The 25893-nt window shown below is 51.7% G+C and overlaps 1 protein-coding gene across 1 annotated transcript in view; it reads left to right on the top strand.

Annotated features, from left to right (window-relative positions):
* Nucleotides 1–171: 171 nt before the first annotated feature.
* Nucleotides 172–25893, top strand: part of PITPNM2 (phosphatidylinositol transfer protein membrane associated 2) — a 143342-nt gene continuing 117620 nt past the window's right edge. The window contains exon 1 of the mRNA XM_029227529.1: nucleotides 172–377. The gene's annotated coding sequence lies outside the window, so the exon portion shown is untranslated. The remainder of the gene's footprint in view (nucleotides 378–25893) is intronic.

Below are 25893 nucleotides of genomic sequence, written 5' to 3'. Positions count from 1 at the left end.
GTGTTTCGGTGGCCCGGCCGGAAGGCGGCGCGGCCGGGCCCCCTCCTCTGGCCCGCGCGGAGCCCCCGGGAAGGGGACCCCGGCCGGGCGGCGGCTCCCGGAGGCCCAGGCCCGCCCGCCCGCCTGTCCGCCGGCCCGCGCGCTCGGCGGGAGGGAAAAGTAGGAGACCCGTGACCCGCCGCCCCGCGCGGGGGGTAGGGTCTGGCGCGCGGGGATCCCGGGCTCAGGAAATCGCCCCCAGCCAGGCCCCCGGGAGGCGCTGGCCCTCGGGATTCAGGGGGTCTCCCGACGCTAATGCCGAATTTCCGTCGGTTCCGGCTGGGGCGCGGAGGACTCCCCTCCCCCAGTGACAAGTGTCAACGGCGGCCAAGGGGCAGGTGTGTGTGCAGTGCTGGGAAGGGGCGGGGAGGAAGTGGTGGCCAAAGCCTTCGGTCTAGCTTTCTGGGCTTCCCGCCTCCACCTGGACAGCCCTCCAGCGCTGGCCTGGCTGGGTGGGTGTCCGGGGCCTGAGTCCGGGGTGCGGCCCTCAGAGAGGGGGCCAGGACTGGGAAGAAGTGCTGCCGGTGTCCCCCTCGCTAGAGGAAAATCTGGCCCCTCTCCATCCCGTGAGTCTCCCTTTGCTGTTGCAACCTGAGGGGCCGGCGCTGTCTCAGAGCGGCGAGCTTCCTCCCTACCCGCCTCAGCCTTGCTTGTCAGGGGCTAGGGCTGATGGGGAACTTGGGGAGAGGGAAACGCTAGTGCCCGCCTCCGCCATAACGTGTAGCTAATTCCGCCGGTAAACCTCAAGTGGACATTCTGAATAAATAGAGTGTGTTTGCTAGGCAAATGTCATTTCAAGGCAAATCTTTAGCTCTGTCCCTTTTCAGCGCATTTGCTGCCCCTGCGTAAATTCCAAATTCCTCATCCTACACTCCTCTCCCTGCCTCTGAAATATGGACTGGGGCAGTTCTCCAAAGTCTCAGGCCTCCCTGCGTCCTTCCCTTCAGAATCAGGGCTCTTCAAAGGGGACCTCCTCTGAGCATCTTTCTTGGTCCACCTCCTAGCTCTCTCCCCAGCCCCTACCTGGGAGCCACTGGGGCTATAGGCTAGAGCCCCCAGCCTCCTTTCTGAGGGGAATGTGGTAAATGCTCCCCGTCATCTGAATCTCCCTTGCGGCCAAGCCCCCAGCGTGACTCATCTCTGCTCTGAACTCCCACTGCACCTTATCTGTGTCTCTTGTGTGACTCTTACCACCGCCTGCCTTATTTTATAGTTACTTTTGGGCCTGGCTTATCTCCCCGGCTGGATTGTGAGCTCCTGGAGGATGGAGGACAGGGGTGGAGTTTGATTCATCCCTGGTGCCCCGCCCTGGGTCAGCACCCTGTGCACCGTCAGTGTCAGTGTCTGGATGCACTAGAAGCACCCCCCCCCCCCCAGCTTGCCTCTGGGGACCTAGTTTATCTGACTCCTGGACGGTCCCTGTTAAATTCTTCTTCTTCTGTGATTGGAGGAGATTCCCAGCCCTCTCCCTTTGCAGAGAGAAACACAGTGAGTTAGGAAGGGCTGTTTTTCTTATAGGGAGGGACTTGCCAGATGACTAGGACAGTACATGCTCTGCTGTGACGATGGCCCGGCACAGACTCTGGGCTCTCTGGGCACTGGGTGTGGAATGGGCTTCTCTCTTTGGCCTTCTGCACTCGCCGTGCAGGGGATGCAGCAGGGTAACTGAACTGTGGGAGTCAAGGCTCCAGGCCTGGCCGTCCCATAAGGTTGTATGAGCTTCACTGAGTCACTTGGTTTCTCTTGATCTTGGTTGGTCCTTCCTTATGGAATCTGAAAGAAAATTCCTCTGCTTGTATGAGGCCCTGTAGGATTTGGGCCTTGCGTCCTCTGCCTTAATGACTGTTCGTTACCGAGACCCAGGCTTGTTGTCTTCATTGGCCTTCCCAGGTGGAGTCCATCACCTCCACCTTTGTGCCACCCTAATCTAACTTAGGCAGAACGGCAGTTAAATGTTACTCTCTGCCTCCCTGCCAGACTGAGCTCCTGTGGGGTCAGCGCCGAATCTCATTTCTCTGCATCCCCCATGCCTGGCACATGGGAGGCTCTAGGTGAAATGTCTGTCGGATAAATGGTGAGGAGCTAAGAGCCCTTGTCCCAAGTGGACTGTACATCCTTTCTCACTGGGGCCCAGCTTTGCCTTCCTCCATATCTGGAGGCCTCTTTTAAAACTAGGCAGATGTTCTCCTAACCATCCCATCCCGTTAAGGCTTTCCAGCTTGGTCCCTGAGAAGAGCCAGTCGTGGAGAATGTACAGTTCATTTGTAGAGATTAGAAGAGGAAACTTCTGGTGATGGATTTCCCTGGTGGCGCAGTGGTTAAGAATCTGCCTGCCAGTGCAGGGGCACGGGTTCGATCCCTGCTCTGGAAAGATCCCACATGCTGTGGAGCAACTAAGCCCATGCGCCACAACTACTGAGCCTGCGCTCTAGAGCCCGCGAGCCAAAACTACTGAAGCCTGCGTGCCTAGAGCCCGTGCTCTGCAACAAGAGAAGCCACCGCAATGAGAAGCCCACGCATCGCAATGAAGAGTAGCCCCCGCTCGCCACAACTAGAGAAAGCCTGCACACAGTAACAAAGACCCAACGCAGCCAAAAATAAATAAATAAATTTATTTTAAAAAAAAAAAAGAAGAGGAAACTTCTGGTGCTTCACGATCGCTGCCTTGCTGCTTTTGGAGAAGACAGCGGGGGTGGGGGCGGGCATGTGCTCTGTCATGGAAGGACAGTGATCTCACGCCTGCGTCCTCAGCCATGGGCAGGAGAGGTGGTCAGCCTTCCAGACAGCCCTCCTGAAACCTGCTCACCAGGACCCCCTGCCACTAAGTGGTCTTCAAGTAGCTTCCCTGTAGGTCCTTCCGTCAGTGTTTATTAGGCTTTCACTGGCTACCCGGGATGTGATCAGATAGAGCCATGGCGGCCATGGCAAACCGTCGTCTGGCTTTGCTCTAAAACCAGGGCTAACCGTAACGTGGGGCTTTGCCCCCTCTCTGCTCAAGTCTTCTTACAGAGTCTCGTATGAAAAATTTCTTTTAGAATTTACGGCCAGGCAAGATTTGCCTCCCCTGTGGGCGGGGAATGTAGGTTGCTTCTCCCTTTGATAATGAGAAGGAAGGTGGAGAAGGAAAACAGGTATGGTTTGTGTACTGCATGCACACAGCGTCCGCGAGGCTTCCCCACGAACCCTGTGCATTAGATCGTGTTCTTCCTCCATTTTCCCAGAGAAGGAAGTCAACTGATTTGCCCTAAGGCACTCTGGGTTTGTACCCAGTTCTGCCAGACTCTTCCCATTCCACCCACACTGTCTTTCCAACTGATTATGGTCACCTCCTCTTCCCTGGCTTCCAGGATGCTGGGAGCACGATGCTGTATTTTCATGTAGTGACTGTATTCACTTACCCTTGTGGTCAGCATACTTATTTCTACTTTACTGTCTGTCTATGTGCACGTATATATGTAAGTGTAAATCTATCTGTATTCTTTATAACTCATCACAAAAGGTTTCTGGAAAACTGGACAGATAAGAGTCGAATACAGTACGTAACCTTGCACCTAAAACTTAGGCTGACTCACGGTGTGGTTAGGGAGATGCGTCCCACGGGTAACACCGGGCATGTGAGATAAGTGTTGCTTAAACAGCAGACAGGCTTCAGAGGAGGAGACACCCTTTCTGGGTAAGGCGGTCAGGGTTGACTTCCTGGAAGAGGTGGGATTTGAAGGAGGCCTTGAAGAATGGGTGGAGTTTTGATAGTCAGGGCACCTGGAAAGGTGTGTAGGATTTAGAGTCCAATTTGTGGTTTTCACCACGGCCCTACCGGAAAAGGTTCCTGCGTGAAAGGAGAGAATCGGTCTGGAGGGAAAGTGGGGAGCCTGGTGGTGCCTTTTCAAGTCTTCTCCAGCCTTGCTGGAGGGTCTGGGAACACTGGAGCTGGGAGGTATGTACCCCATTAAGGATGAGAGGGCGAGGCTGACAGAAGAGCCGTGACTTGCCCAAGACCTGTCCTGCAGCGTGGAACCCAGGTCCCTAATGACCAGCTTGGTGCTGGCTCTTTATACTGGCGAAGTTGAAGTCGGACAGCAGCCCTGTACATCAGCCCTTTCTTCCTGTCAGACGGGTACAGGGGTACCGTCTTCCTCACTCCCAGCCCAGCAAACACCAAGAAAAACCCCTGCTAAGCCTTTATGACCAAAGGCAGAAAGAGCACTGTTGGGGAGGGGAGCTGGCATTGTGGTCCAGACTCTGCGCTCCCAGTTCAGCGGGCCCGGATTCCATCCCTGGTCAGGGAACTAGATCCCTCATGCAGCAACTAAAGATCCCGCATGTTGCAACTTAGACCTGGCACAGCCAAATAAATAAGTATTAAAAAAACAAACGTAGAGACGTGGATGGATCTAGAGACTGTCATACGGAGTGAAGTAAGTCAGAAAGAGAAAAACAAATATCGTATATTAACGCATATATGTGGAACCTAGAAAAATGGTACAGATGAACTGGTTTGCACGGCAGAAATAGAGACACAGATGTAGAGAACAAACGTATGGACGCCAAGGGGGGAAAGTGGCAGGGGAGGTGGTGGTGGTGGTGGCATGGATTGGGAGATTGGGATTGACATATATACACGAATATGTATAAAATAGATAACTGATAAGAACCTGCTGTATAAAAAAAAATTCAAAAAAAGTAAAATAAAATTGTTTTAGTCGTTTAAAAACAAACAAAAAATATAGTTACCGTTGAAATAAAGTTCGTCAGAATAATAATTAAATTTGAAAAAAAACAAAAAAACTGCCCTTGCCAGAGGACAGAAACAAAATGAACCAACAGGCAGGATTCCAGCAACAGACAAATCAAACCCAAGCAAGAGCTTTGGGGAAGAGCATCAGGAAAGCGGTTTCACACCCCCTGAGGTCCCGCTTCCCTCTTGTGGGAAGGTGTTGGGAGTTGGGAGTGCAGGGGAAAGGCAGAGAGTTACGGAAAGAAGCCGCAGGACTCGGGGACCCCGAGGCTGATTTCCATCTCGAGTGATGCTAATAGCTGCAGGAGCGATGGCCTCACAGAGCGGAAGCCCTCGAGTATAACACATCCTAGGTCACGTGTGCACACGGTCGAGGCCCATTCCTGGCAGTTCTGTAAAGTGCCCTGAACCACTGCTCTTAGGGGAAATGCGGAGTTAGGTTCCCGCCAGCCTCTGGTCACAACGTATTTGTCCTCCGATCAATACATAACTCTCTTATGTGTGTTTCTCTTTAAAGATGCCTTATTTATTATATATTACTGATTCATTAATTGAACTCAGCCAACAGCACTATCACTCACGCCTGAGCGAAGCTCGTCTAACACACGAATTTTCTCCATAAGGCACATCACAGCCTTCTCGGCTCTGAGCAGCTCTGAGCACTAGGCAGTGCTTCAGCTTCATGCTCAGGGCCATGTTAAATCACTAACAAAAAAAGCACAAAAGTGTGAAAACTGTGGCAGTAAATGGATCACGGAAAGGACACTTGTTGACAGTTTGAACTGAAACAGGAGGCAGAGGGCCACCTTGTTTGACCTGTGCCGCACGTTGGGTGACTCAGTTTCCCCCCCCCCCCCCCCCCCCGTGCATGTCTGCAAATGACCTCGTAAGCGCGGCGATCGTCAGTCAGTTTCTGGGTTACAAGTAAACTGTAGCAAGTGGGCGGATTCGTAAATACAGGAATCCGTGAATAACGAGTAAGGACAGTTTATACAAAGTAGTTCCACAACGCAGCATTCCGAAGAGATAAGGAGGGACTGTTGCCACATTTTACAGAAAGGAAAGAGGCTCAGAGAGGTTAGTGACTTGGAGTTTGCACAGGTGGCTGGGGCCGAGCCAAGATTTGCATCCACTCCTGGCTGAACCCAAGTGTGGTGCTTTCCTCTCAGCTCCTGCAGCGTTCGCGATGAGATTCTTTCCTCCTCGTGCTACCCCCCCACCCCCACCGCAATGACCCATCTGCCGTCTTTGTCACTGTGTTTACCCCCATGGTAACTCCAGCGTACAGAACGGGGCCCCTCGTGGACGCTCAGTAATTACTTGGTGAATGAAGGCCAGGGCCACAGTTTCTTGTGTTTGCTCTGTCTCGGGTGCCAGAGGAAGGAGAACTATCCGGGCATAGGCTCCCCACCTCGCCCTCCTATATCCCTTCCAGAAGGGCACCCATCTCCCCTTTCCACAGGAGGTCCCGTGTTCTCGCACACAAGGGGGTGTCGGCAGCCCCACGTCTAACAGAACTAACTGGTCTTTGCTGGGAGGCGCCAAGGGCAGCCCTTCGCCCAAAGGAATGATCCTTTTTTTTTAAGCTTTTACCATTTAAAAAATACATATATATTTATTTATTTGGCTGCACCGGGTCTTAGTTGCGACATGCAGATCTTTGTTGCCGCGTGCAAGATCTTCCTTGTGGCATGCAGGGTCTTTAGTTGCAGCCTGCAGGATCTAGTTCCCTGACCTGGGATCAAACCCCAGCCCCCTGCATTGGGAACTGGAGTCTTAACTCCTGGACCACCAGGGAAGTCCCAGAAATGATTCTCTTGAGGCATTTCGGGCCAGCATGGGGCTTCCCGGGTTCCCAACCCTCAAATCCTGGCTTTCTTACTCCTTCTTAGTCCTGGAAACCTTTCCAAAAATGTTCTGCCTCGTGTGCCCTGTGAAGAGTTGGTACATAAGTAATAGGGATTATTGCTCTTTCTTCTCTCCTAGGTTCTTTATTTCCCTTTTTGGAAATGGTTCCCCGCGAAGGATGGAATTTTCTCTCTCTGCAGCTGGGGGGCTTTCCCCCAGGTCTCTGTAGGGTCTGGCTGACTCATCGACTGTGCTGTGGGGCAGGGCGAGAGCTCTCTCCCGCTGCTGCCCTGCTGGACTGAGTCAGGCCCTGCAGCCTCCTGGCCTCACCTGGCCATGGTCCACGAAGGAGTCAGGCCCCAGGGAGCGCCCACCAGGCGCCAGGGCCCTGCGTGAGGCGGGTGGAGGGAGGGCTACTCCGTGGGGGCTGCCAGCTGTCCTTCTGCTATCTCTTTACAGACCCTTGAAAACCCACCTTGAAGGGTGGGGGACGGGGGCTAGGCATCGGGGTAGAAATAGGCGGCCATTCCCATTTCCAACAGGGAACAGCTTCCAACCGGGCGCGGGGCTGCCGGGGAGGCGGGGCTTCCCGCAGATGGGGAGGCGCGCTCGAGGCCGGTTTATCGCTGGCTGGTCCATTGCTGCGCTCGTCTGTCCTGCTGGGCACTTTGTGAGAGTTGACTTTTCACTTGCAGGTTCGTTTTTTTTTTCCATAAGAGGGAGAGATACCAAACATTTTCTGCAATTAGAATTTTTCCCTCTTGGGTAATCACAATGGACAAAAAGCATTTAAGTCTTTTGAAAACCACACGGAAGCAGAAGCCCGGGGACCGTTCAGTTGGCAGGGACGGCCAGCCATGGAGGCAGTTCGGGGCTCTTGCATAAGGGAACAGCTATTTCACATTTATTTGGGGTTTGCTTCTTGCAGCATATTTCAGTTAGTTCATCAGTGCTGTGCATCTGACAGGCCACACGTTCATTGTGGTTGAGCCATCTGGGAGGTGGGAGGCCTGCAGCCTTCCCCATGGCAGTCGGTAACTACCAGTTTGAAGGAAATTTGTTTGATGTGTTTAAGAACCCAACACTAAAACACCATTAATAACAAAAGCTTCAAGAGTTCTGAAAGCATTCCCCCTTGTTGAGCCATCAAATGGACATGCATAACTTAAGACCTCATTTCTTCCCCTACTCCTGTGACATTTTCCAACCCAGTGAAGCAGAGATCTGAGGTGGCTTGTTTCATTGGTCCAGAGCACGATTTGCACTAACCTGGTGTGGAAAGGAGCTCATTAATTTATACTTGGGGGCCACGCAGCCTGAGCATTTGCTGCCAGGAGTAGCAAGGGAGGTGGTGAACAGATCCCCACATCAGTATTCAGCTGAGCTCCCAAGCTGCTCGTTTCATTTCGGGTCCCAGCCTCACTCGGGTGACTCACCCGAGCATCGTGAGGTCATGGTGATGCATGCTGACCAGCGCATCTGCTCTGCACTCCTTGGGTACCAAGGTTTAGAGCACCAGTTACACCCATTTCTCTCTCTTTTTACCTCTGTTATTTCTCCTGGCAAACTGTCCCCTTTCCTGAGGAACGTTCTGTCTGACTTTCCAGCAGGGAGGAAAAGAGGAATTCAGCATCTTAGGAGAATAGGGGAGCCTGAAGGAGTGTGGGAAAAAACCAAGTCCAAGGGTTTGACCTTTCAGGAGGAATGACTTTCTGTGTCCCTGAAACCTTACCACCCCAGGCTGGGCGTGGAGCAGGATTGAGACTCACCACATGGTTGTAAACTGGAGGCTGGCTTGTGAAATCGGGGATGTTTGGTTCACTCAGGTTTGTCCTGGTGGCCTGGGAGCTGCAGGACTGGTGTTTGGAGGGTTTAGGCTGATAATGGCACCCATCCCGTACCCAGCCAGATTGATGCTTCATGATAGACTTTTCTGAATACTGAGATTCCTGCCCAAGGAGAAGGCGGCAGGCCTTCCCTCTCCAAACCATAGGGATCCCTGGTCTAGCCCAGCTGCTCTGCAGGCTGAGGGACCTTGGCTTATTTGTCTTTGAGTCCCTGGTGCCCAGCATAGTGGCCTGGTGGTGACTCAGGGCCTGATGACCATTTGTGGGGAAGCGGTGACTAGAGGTCCAGAGGCAAAGCGGCCTTTCTCATTCATCCACCTTTTGTGTAACACCCTCCATGGCACGGAGTGCTTCTGCCCGTTGTGCTTCATTTGACACCCAGAAGTGCTGCTGTGCCCATTTTACAGGTGAGGAAACTGAGGCTTGAAGAGGTCATGATTTGGCACTCAGTGCTTTCAGCTGTCGTGTTTCATACACGGGCACACTATAGCTCAAGGAGGTCATGAGTTGGGCCAACCACAGTGGAGGTTACCTGCTGGCCAGGATTCTTGTCCTAATCGGGGTCCTCGATTCTTCAAGTTCACGTTGTCACGTCCATTACATGGCCCCTGCCATGTTGTTACGTTGTTGTTGTTTTTAAAATCCATCAGGGGAAGTCCCTGGTGGTCCAGTGGTTAGGACTCTGCACTTTCAGTGCTGAGGGCCTGGGTTCGATCCCTGGTCTGGGAACTAAGATCCCGCAAGCCACGCCGTGTGGCAAAAAAGAAAAAAAAAAAAAATCCATCAGTATTTCCTGATCTAGTTCAGTCTGAGCGGTGCCCAGAAGCTTTCAGTTTGAGTTTGTGTGAGTTTTTTGTTTCTTTTCTTTTTTTCCAGAGAGGAAAACAGAATTTCTCTCCTTTTGTTCTGTAGCTTTTGCTCTCCAAAGAGGCCAAAAGGCACCATGGATTTAGAGCAGGATTAGATTCCCCAAGATAAGGTTGCACGCTCTGGGGTCACGGCCATGTACATGAGTTGGAGCCCCCATTGGGATCCTGTTGTCAAGTCTTGTAGCCACACGCCTAGGAGGCTGTGGTCAGAGGCTCCACCAACTGTGTGTCTTGGGAAGTGGTGCGTTTTCCTTCCCTCAGGTCAGAGCTGCTCTCAGACTGGCTGAGTTAGGAACCCCGTTTATGGGGGTGGGACAGACATGTTTTTAAAAGGGCACAGTTCAGAGTGGGCTGGGGCTTGTCCATGAGGGTGGGCCCTGCTCACCACCCACTCTGGGTTCTCAGCTGGGGCTGGGTCAGTTTGCTCTGGCTTGTCCCCCTCTTCCTGCCCCACTTCTGACCTTCTCCTTGCTCGTTAGAGAAAGAGCAGGGACCCAAAGTGGCCTGGTCAGGACGCAGCGGCAGGTGGGGCAGGAGGTGGAGGCCAACGCTTTGTCTCTCCCACCTGCACCGCAGGTGGCTGCCTTGCTATGTCCTCTGATCTGGGAGAGCTGAAGGGCCTGTGGCCGCCAGGCGGAGAAGAGACACAGGTGGGTCCCTGTGGGAGCCTCTGGCTCAGGCCGGGGTCCCTTCAGCAAGAGTTAGAGGGTCTGCTTTTCCCTGGGGCTCCCCACACTGTATGAGCCACTCCCCGGACTGTTGTTATCTTGGTGTAGCTCCCGGGGCCCAGGCGTCCCAGCTGGGCCGGGCGGGGGCTCCCAGGGGCAGGGCCGAGTTATATACCTTTTTGGCTTCCTTGGAGCACCTTGCCTTGTTCCGAGCTTGGAAGAGGGCTTAATGAAGCCTCTGACGAAGAAAAACTTGGGGAAGGTGGTCTGGCCCACCTGTTCTCCCAGGAGGCTGCCTTCCAGATTTCTCCTGCTCTCACTAGAATCCTAACCTGCTCGGAAGGACACACACCCAGAAGGATTCCAATCCCCTGGCTGTGCTCACACCTGGACGCAGAGGGAAAATGGAGGTTCCAGTGTGTGCAGTGCACGCAAGGGGCAGGAAGGGCCGCTGGACAGATGCCCAGCAGAAAAAGAGGGCACCGGGTGAGGCTTTGGATTCAGGAGGAGAGAAGGCCAGAGAACGGGAGAGTTTCTTTCCTTTCCTTCTTTTTTTAAAAATTGAAGTGGAATTCATGTAACATAGAACTGACCATTTCTAAATGTGCAATTCAGTATCATATAGCGCATTCACAATGCTGTGTGGCCACCACCTCTGTCTAATTCTAGAGCATCCTCACCACCCCGAAAGGAGACCCCAGGCCCATTAGCAATCATCCTCCATTCTCTCTCCTCCCCTGTGGCCAGCACTGATCTACTCCCTGTCTCTATAGATTTACCTCTTCTGGACATTTCACATAAATGGAATCGTACAACATGTGACCTTTGGTGTCTGGCTTCTTTCATGTAACAAAATGTTTTCGCGGTTTATCCATGTTGTAGCATGTATCAGTGCTTCATTCTTTTTTTTGAGTGGTAAAATACACATAACATCAGATTTACCATCGTAACCACTTTTCAGCGTGCAGTTCAGTGACACTAAGTACATTCACATCGTTGTGGAACCATCACTGCCATCCGTGTCCAGAACTTCTTCGTCTTCCCAAACTGAAGTTTTGTCCCCAGTAAACAACAACTTCCCATTTCCTCTTCCCTCCAGCCCCTGGCACCCACCACTCTACTTTCTGTCTCTGTGAATTTGACTCCTCTGGGCACCTCGCATAAGTAGAATCATACAGTGTGTGTCCTTTCACGTCTGGTTTATTTCACTGAGCAGAATGTCCTTCAGGTTCATCCATGCTGTAGCATGTGTTAGAATTTCCTTTCTTTTCATGGCTGAGTAATATTCCACCATATAGATAGACCACCTTTTGTTTATCTGTTCGTCTGTTGATGGACACTTGGGCCATTTCTGGGCCAGCGAGATGTTGACTTTGGCTTGCCCCTGGATGGGGAACAGTGAAAGACAGCTGAACTAGGAGGGCCTAGGGGTCTGGGAGGCAAGAGCTGCACCATTTCCAAGGTGAATGGCCTTTGATGATCGCGCCTTCCTGTGCCTCGGTTTCTGTATCCATCCAACAGGGGCAGCGATGCTCCCTCCCAGGGGAGGATGCGGTGAGAGTCTGGATGAGAGGGTGGTTTTGTGGACTGTCAGTTGCCCTGCACACGTGAGCTGCTGTCTTCCTGGACAGGGACAGCCCTGGTCTTCATCAGTCATAGGCTATGAGGGTGGGTGGTGCCTGGCCCTCCACCCTCCCGGGACTCACTTGTGACTTCCACTTGCTGGAAAGTTCCCTCCCTTGCAGAGGTTCCAGAGTCAGCCCCACAAGAAGGTGTGTCCTGCCTCCTAGTGACCTTCTGAGCACTTGCTGACTCCCAGCTGATAGTAGTAGGGGAGCCGGGGATACATGGTTCCCTGCAGCACTGTCTCCTGGGCCCCCTCCTTGGAGCTCCGAGAAGTCGAAGCCAGGAGGATGACATTGGCAGCCTCCTGGGGTGGCTGAGTCAGAGCGGAAAGTCAGACTGGAATTCACTAAGTCACACTTGCCTTCATTAGGCTAATTAACTTTCCATGTGAATTAGCTCTGTGAGCTGATTTAGGAAATCCATTACTGGGCCGGGCCAGTTCCATGTGCAGTGGTGCCTAGGAGGCTGTGCCCTGCAGTTCCATATCCACCAATTAAGGCTGCTTAATTATTAACTTAGGGCTGCCTGACTAATGAGGAGTTGCACCTGTTGTGTGCTATTTGAGAATTTTAAGGCCGTTTAAAATTAGCCGTAATATAGTTAATAATCATACTAGGAATCATAGGTTGTGATCGGTGTTATAGATTACTCGGAAGATAAGCTGAGGCTGGGGGTTGATTTGTGGAAGGTCATGTAGATGGAGAGTGGGGCGGGAGCATTCAGTGTGTGCAGAGTGCCGGCTGATACGGAGGGTTCCCAGCTGATGCACGGCTGGCACCTTGAAAGGCTGCTCTCAGTTGGGATGTCCGTTCACTATTGGGTTCTCAGGCTGGCCCGCCAACGAGAACATGACCCACCGGGCCACTGAATGATTGAGCTCTTGGGGCACTTACTCTCCGCTAGGTCCTCAATGGCCCTCTGCAGTTAACCCCATTGTACAGATGAGAAAACTGAGGCCCAGAGGGGAAAGCTGACTTCCCCAAGGTCGCGTGGCTGGTAGATTCAAATCCAGGCAGTCTGGCTCTGAAGCTCTCGGCTAAACGGCTCCTTTAGACCATTTACCACACACTGCACCCATTTTGGAGTTAAGTAGGTTTTTCAGAGCCTACCTGGGGAGCTAAGCGTTTTGTAAATCTTCTTTTTTTAAGTGAGGAAACTTAAAAAGCCTTGGTGCCTTTGGAAAAGGAACACTTTGTACTTTCAAGGCTTAAGAGGTGCCTCCGGAGGCCTGCCATGGACGGGGTGCTTGTGCGTGTGTGGGAACGTTTGTGCCCGGAGGTCAGGGTGCCTTTTGCTTGCTGGCGTGACTCACACGGAGCCGGTTTGTCTGGGAACCCGTGGGTGACGACTGTGGAAAACTCTTTCGTGGGAGCACAGATGGTCTCTTGTTCCTGGTGTCCCAGGTGTGCTGTCCCCTGTTCTCAGGGCGGAGGGGCCTTCCTTGCTGTTTAGGTGTTGGCCACTCAGCATCACCGAGCCCTCCTGCAGCTGGAGCTGAGCAGATGGGGGTTTCAGAAGGTGGAGGCTTTATTTTTAGCCCCACATCTTCTGTGATTCTGTCACTATGGAGATGCCAGCTGGGGGCCCATGAGGCTCCGTGCTTTTCCTGCCGGTGAGGAAAGAGGGTCCTCTTTCTTTTCTGGAACGTGGCCTGGGCTGCTCGGTGGAGACCTCAGTCACTGTGTGTGTGTGTGTGTGTGTGTGTGTGTGTGTGTGTGAGAGAGAGAGAGAGAGACAGAGACAGACAGACAGACAGATGTTGCTGCTGCCGTAGAAGAACTAGCCCTGGGCCCGCACCCTGCGTGGAGCCCAGTGTCCACAGCCATCTTGTGCTTTGGCTGAACTGCACAAGAGTCTGAAGGCTCCACTTCAGCTGTGCTGTGTGACCTTAGGCAGGGTTGCCTCATTTCCCCGGGTCTTCATTTCCTCCCCTGAAAATTTGGGATGCTAATTCCTGCCATATACCTGCTTCTCTGGATCTGGTGACATAATTGATTTGGGCAAACTTTGAATCCATAGTGAGGTTCAAGTGCTGTGTGTGTGTGTGTATTTGTCTGTACACTGGTACGTGTGTGTGTGTGTGTGTGTGTGTGTCCAGTAATTATTCTGAGGCCAGGGCTGCCCTCAATAGGTCATCTAGAATTTTTTCTACTCCTTCTTTGTCTTTCTACTTTTTCCTGTATTTTGGCTTCTCCATTCAAAGGCAGAGAAAGAAGAGGTTGAAGGGGAAAGTATTCTAGTCCTGCCCATACATTATCATAAAAGATCTATCAAGGGAGGTTGAAACCACCCCCCTTTCTACCACCTATGTGTCCCCCCTGTAGAGTTTCTGAAAATACTCTTTCTTCTGCTGCTGTCACAGATTCACAGCCCCGCCTCCTGCGGGAAGTGCACTGGGCTCGTTAGCTCTGTTCCCACAGAGGACAGACCTGAGGCTCAGAGTGGTTAAAGTATTTGACCAGCGTTGCACAGCCATAAGCCCCGGTGCTGGAACTGGCATGGAATTCTCTTGACTCCCCAGCCCGTGCTCCTTCAGCTCTGCGCAGAACGGTGGGCCGGAAGCGCACGGACACCAGCGGGCTGTGTCTGGGACTCTTGAGGCACTAGCCTCCTCCCTTCTTCTGAAATCTCCGGCTTGGCTATTATCCCAAAGCAGAAAATAACAAGTGTTGACGAGGGTGTGGAGAAATGGGAGTCCTTGCGCCCCGCTGGCGGGAGCGTGAAATGGGGCAGCCGCTGTGGAACAGTTTGGTGGGTCCGCAGACGGTTAAGCGCAGTTACTGGAAATTCCCTGGCAGTCCAGTGGTTAAGACTCTGTGCTTGCACTGCAGGGGACACGGGTTCGATCCCTGGTTGGGGAACTAAGATCCCACATGCCAGAGCTGTGCGGCCAAAAGAAAAAAAAAAAAAAAAAGATTAAAATGGTATCCAAACAAAACTCTCAGCCTTCTGCTAGAACCTCAGGTGGGCCTTGGGCTGGACCACACCTTGCTTTTGCATATGAGACGCCCGCACCTGTGGCCTGGCCAAGGCCGCCCAGCTCAGCAGTGAGTCTGCACCCCAGGCTCTCGTGCCCTCTGGGGGACGCACCCTGGCAGCCACTGGCCAGGCCTGATCGCTGTGTGTGAACGACATCTGTCTCTATGGAACGCTTGTGCACCTGACGTCGGGCATGGCCTTTTATGGCTCTCACTCGCTCTCAGGGAGTGGAAAGATAAATACCTTTTCAAAGACTAGATGCCAACTGCCTGGGGTCCCCACAGCTGCAGAGCAAGTGGGAGATGGGCCTGCCGGGGGCAGGTGCTGCAGCCCCGGGGGAGCTGGGAAGTGTGCCAAAGAATCACCCACGCCCCCCCCGTGCAGACAGCCATGCAGATTTGGAGTGTGACTCTGCCACAGACCTGCTCTCTCTTGGAGCTGCCGTGTCCTCACCTGTCTTCTGGCTGACCCTGATGTTTAAAGGACAATGTGTGTGGAAGTGCCTAGCGTGGTACCCGGTGCCTCGCAGCTTAATGAAGCTTGGGTTCCTGTGTCTGGCCCGGGGAGGTACTGCGATGCTCGGTCACAGGCTATGGGCGGCGTGGTGGCTGCGAGGACAAGGCCTGTTGATTGAGGCGGGGGAGGACGATGTGATTTGAGGAATTCCAGGCCAAACACTCCCTCTGCCTCCCAGGGCCCCCTGTTCCGTGGGGAAAGCCCTGGGGCTCCTAACCCAGGGCTGTGTAACCAAGCACCACAAACTGGGTGGCTTAAAACGATAGGAATTATTCTTTCTCAGTCCAGGAGACCCCAAGTCCAGATTTAGGATTGGTTCCTCTGTGGGCGTGGGGGGAGAATCTGTCCCATCCCTCGCTCCCAGCTTCTGGTGGCGGCCGGGCATCCTCAGTGTTACTTGGCTTATAGCTGCATCCCTCCCATCTCTGCCTGTCTTCACATGGTTGCCTTCCCTCTGTGCGAGTGTCTCTGTGTCTCCTCCCTTTTTATAAGAACACCAGTCATACTGGATCCAGCCCCCCCACCCCCCACTGCCAATCCAGTTTGACCTCACATTAATTATATCTGCAAAGATCCTATTTCCACGTAAGGTCACATTTTCAGGTTCTAAGAAGGACATGAATTGGGGGGTACACTCTTCAGTATAGTCTCTATACTTGTTGAATGAATAGGTGAGTGAATGAATACCTGTGAAAGCCATCCTTGTATGTCTGTGCAGGTGTGTTGATGCAGAAGACCTGGGGCTGCTGCGAGGGGGGGGGCTCCAGAATCTTCCCCTCTTCCCAGCCAGGCTCCTCTGACCGCTGGCCTCTGCACCCTGAGTCTAGCCCTCTGGCCGCCTCCTGACTCAGCCAACTTTCAGGGTGGCAACAATAACGTTTATTAAGGGAAAGAGTCACGACACACTGGGTTTTCTCTGCTTCCTTTCTACCCAAGATCTCAAAGCTTTTTTTGTTTCTCTCCCCCTCCCCTTGGAACCAAGAAAGACGGTAGGGATGGCTCGGTGATCTTGGACAAATCAGCTCTCCTCTTTGAACCCCGGCCTCTAGAGTTTGCAAATGAAGGAGGCTAAACTGGGTGCCTCTGAAGGTCTCTTGGTCTGTGATTATTACTGTTTTATTGCTGAGAAAATTATAGACGAGGAAATCATGCCCTTGGACTCCATGTGGGGCAAGACTCAAATCCAGATGCCCTCATTTCCAGCCTGTCTCTAAATCCCCCCTGCCACCTCCTGCAGGAAGCTCTCCGTGATTAACCTGACTCATGTGTGGTTCCTGGGGTCCTCACTGTGCCTTGTGTGTGATACATGAATTCACAAATACTAGCCTACCATTCAGATGGGGTGTGTGTGTGTGTGTGTGTGTGTGTGTTCTTCATGTTCTTTTCCCCTCCCTTTCCTCTGTAGGCAAGAGCTATTTTCTGGATGTCTCTCTCTGTGCTCCCCCATTCTGGCACCCAGCAAAGGGCTTGTTACATTGGGTTGTGGACCAGCCTCAAAGTCATACGCAGGTGATTAAACACTAGGAGACCTACCAAAAGGAAAAAAAAAAGAAGAAAAGAACTTAGATGCTTTCAATAGATGTCAGAAAAGCATTTGCTCAAGTTCAATATCCATTACTCTTAAAAACATAGCGATGAGGGGTAGACATAGATGCATGATAACATCTACAACACTCTACAGCATTACCCAAAGTGTGTTTGAGGAAGCACAGAATGCTGCTGGAGGTTGTGTCAAAAAGAGATTTTGGGGCCAAACAGCATTTAGAAGATGCTGCTCTAAGAGGCCTTCCCTTAATGTCAGTGGCCAAGCAAACCCTCTTCCACTAATAATCATCACTCCAGAGTGAAGCCAGTGCCAGGGGCTAGGAAAGAAGCAGAACAGAACTCTTAGAAACAAAGTTGCACAATTGATGTTTTGAGATGGATACAGCTGAGGTGTTCCAAGTAGATACACTGAAAAATAATTAGAAGTAATAAGATGGTATGATGGCCAAGTCAAAAAATAAAAACGAAACCGCCATCACTTTCCCAGGTGGGAGCTGGTTCGTCAACGTTACCGGAAGGGACACCTCTGGCACCTGTTTGCTCGGGTGTCCACAAGCCAGTGACCTTATTTTCTGGTTAGAAATGACAGTAACACCCTGGCAGCCTCAGGCAACTGCCAGGATCTCCTTTGCCTCCTGGAGCCCAGATTCCTGGGAAATGCAGGAATAATGGTGCATGGCTCAGTATCCCGGATCACCTTAGAGCTTAGCCTCCCATTTAGCGTTTCGGTCACGGAGGTGTGACCGGGAGTCAGGAGACCTGGTCCCGAGCCTGGCTGTGCCGCTTGCTGGCTGCGGGGTTTTAGGATGAGTTGCTTAGCCTCTCGGGACCAGAATGTCCTCATCTGTGAGGGAGGGATCCTAACCTCATCCTCGCAGGGTCCTTCTGCGGAATCTCCGAGAAGTTTTGAACACGTTCGCACACCACTGAGCTGTTGTTACAAAGGCTGGGAGCCCGTTATTTCAGCTCAGCACTAATCCTGGGCGATGGAAGCCACTTGAGGAGGGTCGGACCTTCCTCATTCTCGGGAACGGGGCTGTCGGAGTCCTCCCCGGGGTTTGTCACAGGTCCCAGCTCTGGTCTCCCCGAGGCCACCATGTTGAGTGGGAAGGAGATGCTGGTAAGAAGAGTCCGCTTGTTGGAAGGAAACCATGAACTCCTGTTAGAAACCAGCATGAGGACACCTCCCGAGCCAGCTTGGTGGGGACTGAGGCATCCTTCACATTTCCCTGGTAAAGATCCTGCTTCTTCTCAAAGGCATTTCTTGCCTCTCTCTGAATAAACAGCGAGCCCTTGGTATAATTCAGTCTTTTAGGGATGGCTGAGTCATCTGGCTGGCTGGGGCTACCCAGATGCAGATGAAGTTCTGGTGTCACGAACGAACCGGGCCGTCCTGGGAGGCCTTGGAAGGGCTGGATGGGGGTGCGTCTGCCAGACCTCCCTCTGGCTGAACCCCGGGCTCCCTTAGTTCCTTTTAAGGTAGCCTTCCCTCCTGCCTGTTTCTTTTCCTGTCCTCTCCTCAGTGTGGTTTTACTTCTGTTCATTTTTTGCCTTATTTTAGCCACAGTTGTTTGTATGGGTGGCCAAGGGGGCCGGTATAACTTTCCGAGGACTGAAGTCCTCGGGCTTTGTGGAAGCTTTTTCCTTGAAGCCTGGCGGCCTTGCTCTGCTAGTCAGCCCACTTCTCAGTGGTCAAGGTTGCTGCCAGCTTGCAGGCTGGCTCGTGGAGGATCACAGGCACGCGCTCCCAAGCTGGGTATGTACGCTCCAACCTTGTAACCAACTCACTGGAGAGTGGTGGTTTTTTGATCTACTTTCTGATTCTTTAGGAATATGTGGTTCATGGAATTAAAAGGTAGATGTAATGTGGTTTCAAAAAATGTATTTTAAAATCGTTTGGGCCACCCATTACTATTTCTATTATTTTTGCATTCTGCAGTTTCAAAAGAAACATTAAATGTTGGCTTTTTAAAAAAAATCTAAAATAGTTATTAAAATCTAAAAGCTCTTTTTCAGGGGAATTCCCTGGTGGTCCAGTGGTTAGGACTCTGCGCTTTCACTGCCGAGGACCCAGGTTCAATTCCTGGTCAGGGAACTAAGATCCCACAAGCTGTGAGGCGTGGCCAAAAAAACCCAAAAAACGCTTGTTGAGTTAAACTTTTAACATCAACATCACTGCCCTGTGAGTGGTGTATACCTTCCTTCAATATTACTGAGTCTGATTTTTCTACCTAGATCTCCACGATCAATCAGTTCCTGCATCCCCTCAACCTTTTCTTTCCCTGGCAACTCAAGACTCACAGTTTTCTAGTATTTAAAGAACATTACTTATTTTTCCAATGCCTTTCTTCACTCATCATTCACTTAATCATTCACTCTCTCAATTCTTCCATGGCTTCAAAAAATTACTAAAACACCCAGAAAGTTGTATGTGACGTTATACGGGACATTGACAAGGTTTTAAAGATGAATTAGATCAAATCATTATGCTGTACACCTTAAACCGCATACACAGTGCTGTCTGTCAACTGTAGCTCAGTAAAACTGGGAGAAGGAAAAAAGTAAATAAGAGACATTTCTCGCTTTATGGAACTTACAAGTTCATGGGTTACAATAAAGTAGTCAAAACCCCAAAAGAGTAAAGACCATATTTGGTACGAAAAACATTGTTTGGAAAGTGAATCAGTTATACATATACATCTATCCTCTCTTTTTTTGGATTCTTTTCCCATATAGGCCATTACAGAGTATTGAGTAGAGTTTGCCTGTGCTATACAGTAGGTCCTTCTTATGCACCATCATTTCTTAAGCCAGCTCCCTTTCCATGGAGTTTTGCATTCTAACCGTGAAAGACTGGGAGCAAATAGTACCTCACTGAGTCTCCCGGTATGTAGGTTTTCATGCAAATAGGCTTTCAAATCTGCGGAATAAATTTCCCCGAAGCAGAATTGCCAGGTCAAGGAGTGTTTTCCTTTTATTGTCGGTAGCTACTACTCAATTGCTCTCCATAAAGGTAGGACCAATCGACACTCCCACTTACAGCGTGGGAGCACGAGGCAGTGGTTTTTAACCTTAAAACCCCAGGCAAGGAAGAGCTTTTAAGTAAGATGAAAATCTGGAGAAAACCGGGTGAGAGCCTTTCTACCGCAAAGGGCAGCTCTAGCAGAGTTCCTGGCCAGACGTCTCCCATTAGGTGCCCACTTGAACACGACTGCGAGGGGGCCGCCCCCGATTCCTCCACACTGGCTGTGGCCTGAAAGGTTCCTTCCTGGTGGGGATGGGGGACAGCAGCTGCCTGCCCCCTCCTCTGTCAGCTTGTTTATCACCGAGTATCTGAGAAGCACCAGGAGCTTGAGAATGACACCAGGACTTATAAGATTACAAAATAATTTTGCCAAGTAAGGACATTATTTTTAAAGAGGTACCATTCTGGGACTTCCCTGGCGGGCCAGTGGTTAAGACTCCGCACTTCCAATGCAGGGGGCGCGGGTTCGATCCCTGGTCAGGGAACTGAGATCCCACACGCCACGCAGCCAAAAATAAAAATAGAATTAAAACCTAAAGAGGTACCATTCACAGACATTACCGGAGGTTGGGGGGAAAAGAGGGGTGGGGAGTTAGTGTTGAGTGTTTGGGGTGGTGAGGAAGGCCTGGAATCGGGTGGTGGTGCCGGTTGCACAGCACTGCGCATACACTGAGGGCCGTCGAAGTACACTTAAAAGTAATTAAAATGGTAAAACTTATGTTATAAATAACTACACACACAGAAAAGCTACAGTTCCCCGTAGCCATCCTCTCATGAACGAAAGGACACTAAGAAATAGGAAAGGTCTAACCTAAGAATAAAAAGAGAATAAACAGAGCTTGTAGAACGACGACTTGCTCTCTTAACCATGTGGTTCTCATTTCGCCTTGAACTGGTGGGGCCCTGGCGGTGCCTGGTGCTGAGCAGACCGCTGGGACGCGGGAGCCAGGGCAGGAGGCGTTGAAGGCTGGAGACAGTAGGAGCTCGGGCTGGGCCTGCAGGGGCTCCACGGTCTGGAAAAGATCCTGGCTCCAACTTAGGAGGCCTGGGGCTGAGCCACTCCACGTCCCGAGGTGCTGGGCCCACCCTTAGCTGTCTTTTCTCTCTGTGTTTAAACAAGAAGCCTGTCGCTGGCTTGCTGCTGGATGTTTTTGGCGCCTGGTAGGAGTGAAGCAAGCAGTGACCTGGGTGTGGTCTTCCTCACGATATCCCTGTGTCCCCAGCGGTTCACTTTGCAAGAAGAGCATTTGCCCACCCCTGTCTAGAAGCCGGTGAGCAGAGCAGATATCTGTTTGAAACTACTTGGTGGCTCCTAGCAGATGTCTCTCCTGGGGCTTGAGGGATCTGAAATGCCTCCCAGAGATGTCTTTTGGGCCTCTGCATGGCCACCTGGCCTCACTGGGGTGCTAGGTGTGTTACCAGTGCAAACTGTCATCCCAAACTATGTATTATCAGGCACCCCGTGCTGTTGGCCCCAGTGCTTTTAGAGCACGTGGATGTGCACACGTGCTTGCTCTCCTGGGCCAGGGTTGCAAACTCCTGAGCCTTGTGTGATGTCCGGCCTCAGGCTCTGACTTTTTTCACGGGCCTCTCTCCATGTGTGGGGTTTATGGTCCTCACCCTACTTGCAGAGAGAGAAGAGCCAGTCCTGGGAAGGACCGTGACCCTCGATTGAGTCCATGGCCACAGACACCCCTGACCCGGGCCAGTGCATCCCAGCCACCTGATGACTAGAGAACCAGCTCGTGACTATCAGGGCAGGAAGCTGCTTCGAGCTGTGTCACTCACCCTCATTTCACAGTCAAAATCCCGATTCCAGGGCTTCCCTGGTGGCGCAGTGGTTGAGAGTCCGCCTGCCGATGCAGGGGACGCGGGTTCGTGCCCTGGTCCGGGAAGATCCCACATGCCGCGGAGCGGCTGGGCCCGTGAGCCATGGCCGCTGAGCCTGCGCGTCGGGAGCCTGTGCTCCGCAACGGGAGAGGCCACAACGGTGAGAGGCCCGCGTACCGAAACAAAACAAAACAAAAAAAATCCCGATTCCAGGAGGCAAGGTGGCCAGCTGGCACTGGAACCTGGTCCGTGTGCCCCCCCAGGCTCTAAACGCTCTGGTTGGCGCATTTTAAATCTTCGAGGGTGTTTGTTATAAAAAGACTCTAAAGCTGTGGGTTCATAGTGGACGGAAACACCGCCGACCTTCCCCACAGACGTGCCTCTCTGAAAGCCCTCATCAGAGCTTCAAGCCAGGCCCCTGGCCTCCCAGCCACCTGTGATGAGTTTCCATTTGACTCACGGTTGTCAGGAAGGTGACACGACTCACCATATTCACTGGGCGCTGTGACTGCTGAGCTGACACAGCTCCTCGTGTGGGCGGCGAGCGTATGCTTCCCATTAAGAAAATTGCTAATTTTGAAACGAGCTCCAAATGGAATATTCTTTGCTTTTACTAAAATCAAGAAAATAATAATAAAACCACCCGCCCAAACACCCCAAGTTTAAAAGAAGAAAGAAAGAAAGAAAAAGGAAAAAAATTTAACGTCAACCCAGAAAAAAACCTCTGTTATTCAGCCTGGTCTCAGAACTCAGCAGAGCCACACGGACAGAAGGAAGAAGAAGCTCTCAATGAGGCGAGGTTAAGCTCACCATCCTCCATCCTTCTGGAGCGGTGGTACCTCATCCTTGCCTCTGCCTCCCTAGCGAGAGAAAGCTCAGGCAGAAGCGGCTTCAGACACAAGCGAACTGTGCTGTTTGCCTCTGAGAATTCCCAGCAGCCCCATGAGATCACTGGAGAAATCCCGCGGTGGCTGCAGAATCGGGGCTGCCTTGCCGAGTGAGTCTTGTTTGGAGCACTTGAGTCCTAAAGAGATCCTTGATAGTGTCAGGAGGTTATCATCGATGCTCACCCAGACGGAGCAGGGGTGGGACTTTGAGGGCCCTGCTCCCTACCTGCAGGGGTCTGAGGCCGATGGCGGGTCCAGGCCGGCCAAGACGTGAGATGGCCTCTCGGGTCCCCCGTGGTCCAGTGTATGATGCAGATGGGACCTGGGATGCCGCCTGAACCCCGGAGCCTGGCCTCCGTCAGTGCTGAGGCACAGCATTCGTGGACAGGCCATGTGTTTGACAGTACTTTTACCGCATCCTGTAGCCAGATGGTCTAAACAACCTGTCCTGGTACGGGTATGTAAATATTTTCCGTCATTATCGTGGTGCTGCCATGTTGACATTAACGAGGATGAAGAATTTTGCTCGCCACAATCAAGTGCCACTCAGGCCACAGGAGGGCCTGAAAAGCTGGCCCTCTGCCGTGGAGGGGACAGATTTCGGGGCAAGCTTGGTCTCCTCTTGCTGCCTTCTGTCAAATACCGATTCCCTCACCCAGAGACTCTGGGGAGACTTCCTCCCAGAGCTTTCGGCCAGGACAAAGAATGATTCTCATCATGAACAGTATGTTTTTCACTGTCAGCAGAGCTCTGTGGCCAGCGTATATCCCTCTTTGCTTTGCCTACTAGGAAGCCCAAAACTAAGATTTGTTGTTGTTGTCGTTTTACTCATTTGCATGTAGGTTGTCCTCAGTTAGGAGTTTTTGCATAGAGGATCATGTGAGGTGTCTTAGGGGCCGGGCTGGAAAGCGGGGTGTACATCCCTCTATGCACAGAACTAATCACACAGTTCCACTGAGAATCCAGTGGCCGGGCTTCCCTGGTGACGCAGTGGTTGAGAGTCCACCTGCCGATGCAGGGGACGTGGGTTCATGCCCCGGTCCGGGAGCGGCTGGCCCGTGAGCCACGGCCTCTGAGCCTGCGTGTCTGGAGCCTGTGCTCCGCAACAGGAGAGGCCACAACAGTGAGAGGCCCGCGTACCGCAAAAAAAAAAAAAAAAAAAAAAAGAATCCAGGGGCCAAAAGTGTAATTTAGGAAGAGGAAATTGGACCACACTGGATTTCCACAGGGAATGTTGTGGAAGGAACAAATTTAAATGAAGGACACAGAGATAAGAGTGAGGTTACAAGGGGACAGAGGTAAGGATTCCAATGTGTGTGTGTCTGCCTTGTAAACTAGATGCAAGTCATTTGGACTTTGTTCAGTGTTTTGGATTCTGGTTCAGTGTTGCCTTCCCTTCTGCCAAAACTATAGCATTGCAGAATGTTGGAGCCGAATGGAGAGGTCTTATTATTGTTTTTTTAATTTTTAAGAAATTTTATTGGAGTATAGTTGATTTACAATGTTATGTTAGTTTCAGGTGTACAGCAAAGTGATTCAGTTATACATATATATATATTCATTCTTTTTCAGATTCTTCTTCCATATAGGTCATTACAGAATATCGAGTAGAGTTCCCTGTGCTATATAGTACATCCTTGTTGGTTATCTTTTTTTTTTTGCGGTACGCGGGCCTCTCACTGCTGTGGCCTCTCCCGTTGCGGAGCACAGGCTCCGGACGCGCAGGCTCAGCGGCCATGGCTCACGGGCCCAGCCGCTCCGCGGCATGTGGGATCCTCCCGGACCGGGGCACAAACCCGTGTCCCCTGCCTCGGCAGGCGGACTCTCGACCACTGCGCCACCAGGGAAGGCCCTGGTTATCTATTTTATATCTAGTCGTGTGTGTATGTTAATCCCAAGCTGCTAATTTATCCCTCCCCATCATGTTTCCCCTTTGATAACCACAAGTTTGTTTTCAAAATCTGTGAGTCTGTTTCTGTTTTCTAAATGAGTTCATTTATATCATTAAAAAAAAAATTAGATTCTACATATGAGTGATGTCATATGAGATTTGTCTTTCTCTGTCTGACTTACTTCACTTAGTATGATAATCGCGAGGTCCATCCATGTTGCTGCAAATGGCATGATTTCGTTCTTTTTCATGGCTGAGCAATATTCCATTGTATGTATATGTACCACATCTTCCTTATCCATTCGTCTGTCAGCTTCCAGACGTCTGGAAGCAATTCGTAGGTTGCTTCCATGTCCTGGCTATTGTAAATAGTGCTGCAATGAACATTGGAGTGCACACGTCCTTTCCAATTATGGTTTTCTCTGGATATATGCCCAGGAGTGGGATTGTTGGGTCCTATGGTAGCTCTGTTTTTAGTTTTTTTAAGGAACCTCCGTACTGTTCTGCATAGTGGCTGCACCAATTTACATTCCCACCAACAGTTCAGGAGGGTTCCCTTTTCTTCACACCTGGAGAGGCCTTTTAACCATCAGCCTCTCGCTGTACAGATGGGAAAGTGAGGCCCAGAGAGGGGAACTGACTTACCAAGAGTCAGCCAGCTAGATTTTGGCCGTCAGCCCTCACACCTGGAACTGTGGCACCACACACAGGGAGTTCCATCGATACCTCTGTCCACACTGTACAAGCCCCCGCTCTGGAGAGGACGAGTGAAAGTCACGTAATTAAGTGGCAGCTTGAACTGATCAACTGGCGGCCTGGTCAGTCTATTGGATCATTGGAGAAATCCCACAGCCTTCCCAGCGGCTCTTTGAAACTCAGTGCAAGGCTCGACTTCAGCATTTATTCCACTGGGATTTGGGGAAAATTAGTCTCTTCCTCAGCCTCATTCAAGCACTGACTTCTCTTAGTGACTCATATGTGAGAGTGTGAAAAATCTTCACAAGTCTCACATTAGGAATAGAAAATTCCCCAAAACCCAGTAGAGAGCTTGACCACTGTGTCAGTGTTCTGTTGCTGCAACAAAGTACTCGCCAACTTAGTGGCTGAAAGCACCAATTATTTGTTCACGATGTGGCAGTTCGGACAGGGCTTGGTTGGGGACGGCTCATCTCTGCTCCGCTGGTGTCAGCTGGGACGGCTTGACTGGGGGGTGGAAGATGCATTTCCACCATGGCCCGGCTCCCGTGGCTGGTGGCTGGGTACGGGAGCTTGGCTGCATCAGCTGAGGCACTGGTGCCCCTCCGAGTCTGTGTCTTCAGTGCTTTGCCGGGCCTTCCTAAGGCTCGGGTCCTAACCCCGCACAGTGTCACTCCCTCCCTCTCTACCCCTCGCCGTTCTGTTGGTTAAAACAGGTCATCGGGCCGGACTGGATCCAAAGGACAGGGACCCCGCTGGGGGCCACCCAAGTAACCATCCGGCACAGACACTCTGGGAAGAGCTCTTTGCGAAAGAGGCCAGGTGATCCACTTACGCTGACCTGCCGAGGCCCGGCTCCACTCTTGGATGCCCCCGGAACGCCCAGGCTTCC

The sequence above is a fragment of the Monodon monoceros genome, unplaced genomic scaffold, assembly GCF_005190385.1.
Source record: "Monodon monoceros isolate NGI ecotype Baffin Bay Population unplaced genomic scaffold, NGI_Narwhal_1 Super_Scaffold_1, whole genome shotgun sequence".
NCBI lineage: Eukaryota > Metazoa > Chordata > Mammalia > Artiodactyla > Monodontidae > Monodon > Monodon monoceros.
The sequence above is the reverse complement of the archived record's forward strand: the minus strand, read 5'-3'. Positions and strand labels throughout refer to the sequence as shown.